This window comes from Hylobates moloch, unplaced genomic scaffold (assembly GCF_009828535.3).
Source record: "Hylobates moloch isolate HMO894 unplaced genomic scaffold, HMol_V3 SCAFFOLD_8, whole genome shotgun sequence".
Taxonomy (NCBI): Eukaryota; Metazoa; Chordata; class Mammalia; order Primates; family Hylobatidae; genus Hylobates; species Hylobates moloch.
In genome coordinates, this window is record NW_026652283.1 from 62,363,264 (window position 1) to 62,374,105 (window position 10,842).

Consider the following 10,842-nt stretch of genomic DNA (forward strand, 5'->3'; position numbering starts at 1 on the left):
ACCTAGGTTTTAAAACAATTAGTCTAGAGTCCAAAAACCAAGAGATTTTCCCTCTTCCCCCTTTAACCTTTCACTTTTGTAACTTGACCTAGATTATTTTAAGGTCACCAAGGATATCACAGCCAAATCCAAAGGCTACTTGTCACATATTTTTCTGAACTCTGCTACTTTTAGCTCTAATAATCCTGTTTTTAGATTATTCTCTTCTGCCCCGATTTCTATAGTGACTTCCTTCTTATTTTGTCTTGTTCTTCCCTTGCCATAGACTGTCCTAGACATCCTACTACATTTCTCTATCTAAATAAACCTACTCCTTTGCAGTTTATCATGAAAATGGTTGTCTCAAGTATGTAGTTAAGACTCTAATTCATATCTCTATTCCTGTAATGCTGCCATTTCCTATTTTATCAATCTATTCCATTCTAGGCTTTCGACTTTCATTAACTATACCTGTGGCCTGATCCTATCCAGCATTCATTTCTTATAGCAGTAATGTCCCAAAGGGTGGAATACAAAGACTGGTAGTATACTGGATGATTTTAAGTGATCCATAGAAAATTACGTAAAATCATGTTTATTTTAAAACATGTTAGGGGGGAAGATAACGCCAAATAATCATAAAAATTTCCTTTTAAACGGCAGGATGCAGTGGCTCACGCCTGTAATCCCAGCACTTTGGGAGGCCAAGGTGGGTGGATCACGAGGTCAGGAGTTCGAGACCAGTCTGACAACATGGTGAAACCCCATCTCTACTAAAAATACAAAAATTAGCCAGGCGTAATGGCGGGCGCCTGTAATCCCAGCTATTCAGGAAGCTGAGGTAGGGAGAATCACTTGAACCTGGGAGGGAGAGGTTGAAGTGAGCCAAGATAGTGCCACTGCACTCCAGTCTGGGCAATGGAGTGAGACTCCATCTAAAAAAAGAAAAAAAAAATCTTTTAAATTCATTTAATTAAAAGACAGCAAGTTGAATTGAAGAAAAATATTAAGTAACAGGCAGATGGTTTGAGATGAAGCAGAAATTGTGAATGATTTAAGTTTGGAAAATACTGGCCACTAGGAAACCTATGTAGTTAAGTTAGGCACTCAGGCTCTGGATCAATAATTCAAATGCCATTTCTACCATTTAAAAGCTAAGCAACTTTGAGGAAATTACTTAAATCTCTTCCTTTTAGGCTTTCTGCAAATATGGATTTAAATAGATCATTCACAAAATAGTCTTAGTTTAGTAACATGGCATAGTAAGTGCTCAAGAAATATTAATAATCACAATTATTCTTGATTTTTCTTAGCCATCACAGCTTCACTTATAATCAACTAGGCACTCAATCTGTACTATCTGTAATTTTCTGCACCAAATTTCCCTTACCTTCTTATACACCTTTTTATCTTCTGGCATGAATCCAAAGACTACATGATAACTTTTAACATTAATCCTTAAGGCTGTGAACACCTTGGGAGTGGACCAAATGCCATATTGCTCTGATTCACTGGGCCTTACAAAATTAAAAGAATCTTTAATCTTTGTTGAATAAGCTAAAAATTTTAAAAATCAGATGTAAATAAATCTCACAATGCATGTTATTTAACACAAACTCTTTGAAGGTTACCTGTGATACTATTCTTAGAGGTAAAGGAAAAAAAACCTGACAGCGTTTTCTTTTGCTCCAATAATATACTTATCAGTTAATCTTGTGGGTCTACTATTTTGTGTTTCTGACTCTCATTCATTCAATAACATATAAACTCTAGGTATACGCCAACCACCATACAAGGTGATGAGGACATGGAAACAGTCTAGTAGAGGAAAACAAACTAATATTAGAACGCAGAAAATAGAAAAATTACCAGATAGTATGTAGTACGTATTGCTATGTAGTATGCTACATACATAATACCCAGTAGTTTTTTTAATACTAGATGTGCTCCTCAAATGACATCCCATCTTCCCTTAATGTTGAGCACATAGCAGCACCACACAGGGGTGAGTATATCACACTGACTATAATTCACATAATAATTTCATTGCAATCTTGTGTTCAGACTCTCAGTTATCAGCTAATCATGTCTGCCAATCAGACAAAAATTTCCGGTTGAAACTAAGTAACAGTCCTTGTTTGACTGGATTTGCCAGCAAATACATGTAGTCACAGGCCCCAAAACATGCTTTCTGATAATCTTGAGGAAAATAAGGACTAGAAATGTAACTGGCAATGCTGGGAGCAATGGTAGGCACTTCTAGTCCCAGCTACTTGGGAGGCTGAGGCAGGAGAATCTCTTGAGCCCAGGAGTTGGAGGCCAGCCAGGGCAACAGAGTTAGGTCTGTCTCTTAAATAGAAAATTTAGTAAAGCCACCCTCTCTACAGAACGCTTTTATCCACAAAGGTGTTCTGGTGATGCATCGATGAGATTAGCGAGGAATTTAAAATGTTATGACTCATAAAACTAACACAGTAACTCTCAGACTTGTAGGCAACAATTAACACAGACTGAGATAAGCTTTCATTGTGTTGTCCTATTCATAAAGTGACAAAATCACGCTTTACCGAAATGAAAGTGTGTCATAACTCAGACACAACTTTTGTATCTCCTTCACTGTAAGAATACAATTCTGTACTAACTTATGTAACATTTTACCAATGATCAATTCTTGTCATTTACAAATATGACATAAATAGCATCCAAAACACAAGTTACCTAACTAACAAACTGAAGCAGTGTTTAGGGGTGGCACTTGGAGACAGACAGGGATATAATATAATCATCAAAGACATTTTATCAGTAAAGAGGGTGGGGTGGGGGTAAGAAGAAGAGAGGTGGCTGGAATGAGCCAGAACTTCTGCATTTTCAGCTATGAACAAAATACTCATCCCAGGGATATTTACAGTAGAGCATAAAGAAATCGCTAAGAAGCAAAATCCTGCATATAAATAGATACATTAGGGATAAGGGGGGTGAAATTTTCTTATGTACCTAAAGAAATATATACATCACCCTGAGAATTTACAGATTATTTATTGCTTGGAAGAAGAGTGTTTTCTTCTACCAATATCCTACCACTCTCCCCCCATTATTAGTTAACCTTTTACTATGCACTAAGCATAGTAATAGGCCCTTTACATATATTATCCATTATCTTTTTTTACTCCTATAATAGGCCTTTGAGGGAAGTCCTATTATCATTACCATTTTACAGATGAGGGAGTATTCTACCAATAATATAGATCAGATGCCCAAATTTAAAAATTGTATCTATGACATGGTAGAGTTAGTTTTAAGTTATCTCTAAGCACGCAAATAGAAAAGGACGCAAAAAAATTAGCCTCTACCCCACCTCCAAAGTGGGTATATTCCATTTTTACAACTTTCAACACTTTAACCTTAGCATGCAACAATATTCATATACTAGTCAAACTAAAGAAAAACTAGTAGTTAATAATGCTTTATCTTATTTAGTTACTGTAGTTTATAATTTACAAAGCAGGTTGAAGGTTTAGAGCATCCCCTTTGGGTTCAGACAGTATGGAATTGAACCTACACAATACCACCAATAACTGCTATGTGACCTTGGTTAGACTACTCTCTCAGATTTCATTTCCTCATCTGTAAAATGGGGATGATCATAATAGCACTTCTCTCAAAGGTCTGTTGTGGAGATTAAAAAAAATATATGTATGAAAAGGGCTTATTACTGTGCTCAGTTTATAGCAAAAGGTCACCTAATGGAGAACAGCCACACACATAAGCTAAGCAGAGCAAACAAAATCACTTAAAAAGGCTATATTCTGAAAATCCACTTACAGAAAAGGAGAGAATTACTATTTGACTACATGCTAAAGACAAAATTCAAGTTCAATTTATTCCTAATTTTTTAGGGGATCAATGCATTTGGGGTGAGCCAGAAAAGATGCTGCAGTGCATCTGTGACACACACCTAAAAATGGCTCCAGTCAAAGCAGCATCTTAATTACCAATATGGGAGGTGAAATCTAGTTTTGAAAAATGCTGGTGTTAGGCTTGGTAGGTGCTTCATATCACCCTATTACTTTTATTTGCAGGAGTAAGCTATTAAGTACTCAACAATCAAAAAATCCTCCGATTCTTCTGGTGCATTCCAAATGAAAATCTTACAGCAGAGCCGCCTACTGTACAATTCTAAGTACTCTAACGAGGTAACGAATCTATGAACCCAGGCTGAAAACCAGCCAATGCGGAAATCCGGGTAGCTTTATAAGCCAGCAAGCATCAGGCATGTCAGACCCTCAAAAGATCCCAAATAATGTTAAAACACACATACATCCCTTTAAATTAAAGGTACTCCTCTCATGCAAAGGAGGGGAGACTCTATCAATGTCTCTATTGGCCCCATGCCCTTTTCTTCAGTCCTAAAACGGGGCCTTTACCCTAACACCACCAATATCAATGCTATCTCAAAGACAGGGAGCTACCGAGATTCACCACGCAAGTTAGAGGATGGAGCGGCCTAGAGTGTGAAAAGACTACACAAATCCTTCTCTGGAGTTGGGCAGCACTTCCCTAGCGGTAGTAGGGTTGGTCTTGATTCCCCGAAGAGCCTCTCATCTAATCAGGTCTTTAAACCAGACCCTCCCATACATTGCTCATTGCAAGTCCCACCCTCACTACACAGGGAGAGGTAGACAGTGAAGGCCCCGGCTGAGTCCTTCAGTTGTTTGGGGAAAGCATACCCGACACTAAAAAAAAAAAAAAAAAAAAGACTACACGTCCGCCAGTCCAGGAAGACGGAAACCACCTTCGCTTACCCGGCAACATGCGTAATCCCCTCGCAGGGCCAGGACTGGGGTCTGGGTGGGAGCAAGACAGACCGGTCCAGAACTCCCGCTGCAGACCACATGGGGCGGGTCTGACTCCGGTTTCCCGCTCCCCAAGCTGGAGGCCGACTTCCCCAGACACAGAGATGATGGTAACCAAAGAGAAGGGAAATGCCCGGACCCAAGGCCCTCTCCACGCGGCCCCCTAGCCTCCGGGCGCCAGAGTCTGGGTGCGCTCCCACGCCCCAGGCCGCACTCTGGCCGTTCCCGATGGGGCCCTCTTTGATCGCGGCCCCCACACCCTCGTTTTCCTTACCGGTCAGGGTGAGTGTCAAGTTTGCGCACTTCGAGGGTCTCCGCCGATCTCTGATCGAAAGAAGGGGGAGGGAAAGCTGGGGTTAAAGGGGTGGCCGGAAGGGCCACCGGACTGGAAAAGCCGAAGCTGCGGATGGACAAACCGCCAAAGCACTTTCGCAGCTTCCCGAGAGGGAGCCAGCGAGCGAGAAAAAGAAGCAAGATGGCGGCTAGCCAGCCCCTACGTACTACGTCATGACGCTAAGTACGTAGGGCAAATCTCCGCAAGACCACACTCCTGCGCAGAGACGGCCGGATCACGTGAAGCCTCCGTGGCGGCCCAACCCTGGCAGAGGGTGCTGGCGCTTCCTGCTGGACGGAGGGAGTTTCTGCAATCAGAATTATCTTTTCAGGACAAAGCTTGGACCTGAGACCTTTCCAAGAAGTCTTGAATTGACCACGTTTACAAGTTGATAATAAGCCTCAGTGAAATGAGCACTCTTATGTCTGGTGGGTGGATGCGTAAGTGGTTGAACCAGCAGTTTGCCAGTATGTTCTCAGTGAATTTGGGGCAAGCTGAGAAGTCTTGCTGTATTGAAATGTTATCACAGAGAGTGAAAGTAAAACTAGTGTGAGGAACAGAGTAGCATGGACTGCTGAGAGCACTTTTTAAGTTTCTGATTATGGATGTGAGATAAGCCATTCAGTTTATTTATATGATCTCTCCAGCACAGTGTTCAGCTCCGTGGAATAGTAAGATTCACCCATGCTGGCTTTTACTAGGCAAGTGTAACATAGACAGATGACTGTATCTGGAAGTGGGAGACTACAATGATGATAATATTATGTCAGAACAGATGGCGAATGTTCAGGAAATGGTATCTTTTGTCCTCTTTGTGAACTACCTATGACATATTTAAAATTCAAGGATTTCTTACCACTTCTAGTCTGAACGATCTTCCCCGCTAGTAGCTGGTGTATGTGCATGGAATTGTCACTGTAGCAATGTTAGAATAAATGAAATAATAAAGAGAGGTAAATTATGAACACCTCCCTTCCCACTAATATTAATTTGAAGTAGAAAAGTCTGGACTTGCTTGGTGGCTCATGCCTGTAATACTAATACTTTGGTAGGTCAAGGCAAAAGGATTGCTTGAGACCAGGAGTTCAAGACCAATCTGGGCAACATGGTGAGACCCTACCTCTGCAAAAAAATTAAAAAGAAAAAAAGCTAGCTAGGCATAGTGGCGCATGCTTATAGTCCTAGCTACTTGGGAGGCTGGAGGCAAAAGGATCACTTGAGCACAGGAGGTCGAGGCTGCAGCGAGACTCTTTCTCAAAAAAATAAAAAAAGAAGAAAAGAAAAGAAAAAGTTTTTCTTACTGATATAGGGTCACTGCCAGGGGAAAGCCTGCTGATCATCCACAAGAGGACAAGGAAGGATTACTTTAGTGAATTTCTACAACCTTCTAGGATCTGTCTATAGTGTCCTGGTCACAGAAACATCTTTCCTTGTTTTTTTGGAGGCAGGGTCTCACTTTGCTGCCCAGGCTGGAGTGTAGTGGCATAATCACAGCTCACTGAAGCCTCAACCTCCCAGGCTCAAGCAATCCACCTGTCTCAGCCTCCCAAGTAGTTGGGACTACAGGTGCTTGCCACCAAACCTGGCTTTTTTTTTTTTTTTTGCCAGTAGAGACGAAGTCTTGCTATGTTGACTGGGCTGGTTTCGAACTCCTGAGCTCAAGCAAGCCTCCCGCATTGGCCTCCCAAAGTGCTGGAATTACCAGCTGAGCCACCACGCCCAGTCAAAACATCTGTCTTGAGCAATGGAGAACAACTTCAGCAATCAGATGAAATTACATTAACCAAGGTCATAAGACTGACAAGTATGGCCGGGCGCGGTGGCTCACGCCTGTAATCCCAGCACTTTGGGAGGCCGAGGCGGGCGGATCACAAGGTCAGGAGATCGAGACCATCCTGGCTAACACGGTGAAACCCCGTCTCTACTAAAAAATACAAAAAAAAATTAGCCGGGCGTGATGGCGGGTGCCTGTAGTCCCAGCTACTCAGGAGGCTGAAGCAGGAGAATGGCGTGAACCCAGGAGGCGGAGCTTGCAGTGAGCCGAGATCCTGCCACTGCACTCCAGCCTGGGCGACAGAGCGAGAGAGCGAGACTCTGTCTCAAAAAAAAAAAAAAAGACATGTATTAAATTATTAATTTCCAAGAGCTTTAATTTATACACCTGAACACTCAACAACTGCAAAGCCAATACTTTCTTTTCTTTTTTTAAAAATTTTTTGCCAGAAACAGAAAGTCTCCGGTGTACCAGCATGGACCCAAGGTGCTATCTTTTCTTGAGTACATTTTCTCATTTCCCTCCACTCCCCTCCCCTCCCCTCCTTCCCTGCCTCCCTCCTCCTCCCTTCCCCTCCCCTCCCTCCCTGCCTCCTTCCTTCCTTCCTTGCCTGCCTGCCTTTTTCCCTCCCTGCCTCCTTCCTTCCTTCCTTGCCTGCCTGCCTTTTTTGCCTGCCTGCCTGCCTGCCTGCCTTCCCTCCTTCCTTCCTTCCTTCCTTCCTTCCTTCCTTCCTTCCTTCCTTCCTTCCTTCCTTCTTTCTTTCTTTTTTTTAAATTTTCAGATGGAGTCTCACTCTGTTGTCCAGGTGGCGTGATCTCGGCTTACTGCAACCTTCACCTCCCAGGTTCGAGCGATTCTCCTGCCTCAGCCTCCCGAGTAGTTGGCATTACACAAAGGCGCCACCACGCCCAGCTAATTGTTGTATTTTTAGTTGAGATGGGGTTTCGCCATGTTGGCCAGGCTGGTCTCAAACTCCTGACCGCATGTGAGTCACCTGCCTCAGCCTCCCAAAGTGCTGGGATTACAGGTGTGAGCCACTGTGCCTGGCCCCCCTGAGTGCATTTTCTGTGTAGCCAAACCTACTCAGGAAACCAAGCCGTTATCAGAAGGTTGCTTGATGAGCACGTATTCTGAACAAGTGGAGTTATATGTATAGACTTTTCTTGAGTCATCTATCTTCGCAACAGGACAATTTTGTCCCGAAAATAGAAGTTCTCCATTTCCAATGGCTGCAGTTTTCCACATTGATCTCCAATGTAGTGGGGACATCCTGCTGAGCTATTGATTTGTGCTCCTTGTCTCCTTAGCAGCACTTGGATGGCCACTGGCCCTAAAGTGCCCCCTGTACGTTACTTTCTCTGTTTCCATGGCTACCCAAACCTCTTTGCAATATTATTTCAATAAAAATCAAGTTACAGTTAAATCAAACCAGTTTATGTTTTAAAGGTGACTTTGCTTATTTCTGCTCCTAGCTATGTATGTGATCTTAAAGTTTAACTTTTAGAGAGCAGTCTTACTGCCTTTGTTTCCAATTTATTGGGGAAAATGTGACTGAAGTCTCCTTGTTCTGGTACAATATCCAAAGCCAACTAATACTCTTTTATAGTTTACTTTGACTTGGATTGCACTTCTCCTGACACTCCACCATTGTAGACAAATTTGTTATAACAAAAATGTCTTCATGACAAATTGAATGAAAACTTCTCATTTAATTTACAACACTTCTATTTAAACAATGATTTTAGGGTAACGTTATCAAATTTCCAATTGGTGGTGTGGAATCAGGCAAACAAGTTTCTTACTGAAAACAAATTCACTCTCCAAACAACATGACGTATTTTCTTTGTGATTGTCCAGCCTTATTTGCTAATGATTTAATGTGTTTCTACCCTTCTCATTGTGATTGATTGCATAATCCTGTAGGTACTGAAATTTTATGGTAGAGTAGTTAAAAACAAAATGATCAATGAAAGTATCATTATTAGTAGTAATGTTCCTTTTTTCTCTCTTCTTTGTTTAAAATTTTTAAATTTTCACATCAGATGGGTAATGGACCACGTCATAACAAGGTTTGAGGGCGGCACATCTCATACATTCATATGAACACCGAATCATCACACTTATGAACTACAAAAGGATCAGCAGTTGTGTTTCTTAAGTGTTTAGGTGCATTTGACAATTTTGTTTTCTTTTTATCAATGATCCAGCAAATCATATTTAGTTAAAAACTATGAAACATGATAAGCCTGGTGTAAAGAAAACTAGAATACCCAAATACTGCATGAAATGTAATCTCAGTTTATAAACATCCACAGATGTTGTACATTTGCTAATAAAGATAAGGAAAATGTTGCTAGTGCTTCAACAAATCATCTTTTTTGGGGGGGGGGTCCAGAAAAAACAAAAACTAAGAAAAAAATGGGCCAAGCATGGTGGCTCACACCTGTAATCCCAGCACTTTGGGAGGCCGAGGCGGGCAGATCACCTGAGGTCAGGAGATCAAGACAATCCTGGCTAACACAGTGAAACCCCATCTCTACTAAAAATACAAAAAATTAGCCGAATGTAGTGGTGGGTGCCTGTAGTCCCAGCTACTCAGGAGGCTGAGGCAGGAGAATTGCTGGAACCCAGGAGGCAGAGGTTGCAGTGAGCTGAGATCCTGCCACTGCACTCCAGCCTGGGCGACAGAGCAAGACTCCTTCCCCCCGCCCAAAAAAAAACCTTTGGCCAACTTGTGAGAGGCTACATATTGAGTACATTATAATGTTTATATTATACGTTATATATAAAATTTTACATTATATATAAAGTAAGATAATTTTTTTTTTTTTTTTTGAGATGGAGTCTCACTCTCTCACCCAGACTGGAGTGTGGAGTGCAGTGGTGTGATCTTGGCTCACTGCAACCTCCGCCTCTCAGGTTCAAGTCATTCTCCTGCCTCAGCCTCTGGAGTAGCTGGGACTACAGGCACATGCTGTCACAACCGGGTAATTTTTTTTTTTTTTTTAGAGATGGGGCTTTACTGTGTTCCCCAGGCTGGTTTTGAACTCCTGAGCTCGGGCAATCCACCTGCCTCAGCATCCCAAAGTGCTAGGATTACAGGCGTGAGCCACCACGGCCGGCCAAGTAGGATAAATATTTTATTTTATTATTATTATTATTTTTTGAGATGGAGTCTTGCTCTTGTCACTCACACTGGAGTGCAGTGGCGCGATCTTGGCTCACTGCAACTTCCGTCTTCTGGGTTCAAGCAATTCTCCTACTTCAGCCTCCCGAGTAGCTGGGATTACAGGTGCCCACCACCACACCGAGCTAATTTTTGCATTTTTAGTAGAGACGGTGTTTCACCATGTTGGCCAGGCTGGTCTCGAACTCCTAAACTCAGGTGATCCACCTGCCTCGGCCTCCCAAAGTGCTGGGATTACAGGCATGAGCCACTGCGCCCGCCGATAAATATTTTAAATTACCAGTCTGTTTATTGACTTAGCAAACACTTTTTATAATTGAATAAAGGGGACAGTTTGGCTAAAAGTTGTATTTATTTGTTATGTCATAAATTAATGAAGTCTGGATTACCTGGCATTTAGTGTCTACCAAAAATTTTCCCAGAGTTTTCTTAGCTTACAGGAGAAACTAAGTTCTTACAGGTATGGATTCCAAGTCAAGAGGGTTCTGTGTTGTTAATAAGCACAGAATATCTGGAAGATTTAGTCCCTCATGGAGCTACAGGAAGAAGGGAGGGAAAGAGGGGAGAGACGGAGAAAACAAACTTTGCTGGCTCCCATTTTTGCCTTAGGCTGTAAGTTCACCTGAGTCAGGAAATGAGTAGCGATAAAAGGCACTGATCTGAAGGGGAAGATCACAAAGGGAAAGGGGTCACAACAAAGGCAGAACAGGAAAAG

The 10,842-nt window shown here is 42.1% G+C and overlaps 1 protein-coding gene and 1 non-coding gene across 13 annotated transcripts in view; both read right to left on the bottom strand.

The window, feature by feature from the left end:
• PRRC2C (proline rich coiled-coil 2C) overlaps positions 1-5,319 on the bottom strand; it is a 109,592-nt gene extending 104,273 nt beyond the window's left edge. For all 12 annotated transcript variants that reach the window (XM_032161003.2, XM_032160996.2, XM_032160998.2 and 9 more), the window contains exon 1: positions 5,107-5,319. The gene's annotated coding sequence lies outside the window, so the exon portion shown is untranslated. The remainder of the gene's footprint in view (positions 1-5,106) is intronic.
• A 3,657-nt stretch (positions 5,320-8,976) lies between these two features.
• Positions 8,977-9,079, bottom strand: LOC116474040 (small nucleolar RNA U13). The gene has a single exon (XR_004249580.1). It is a non-coding gene; the product is annotated as a small nucleolar RNA U13 (small nucleolar RNA).
• Positions 9,080-10,842: the final 1,763 nt, after the last annotated feature.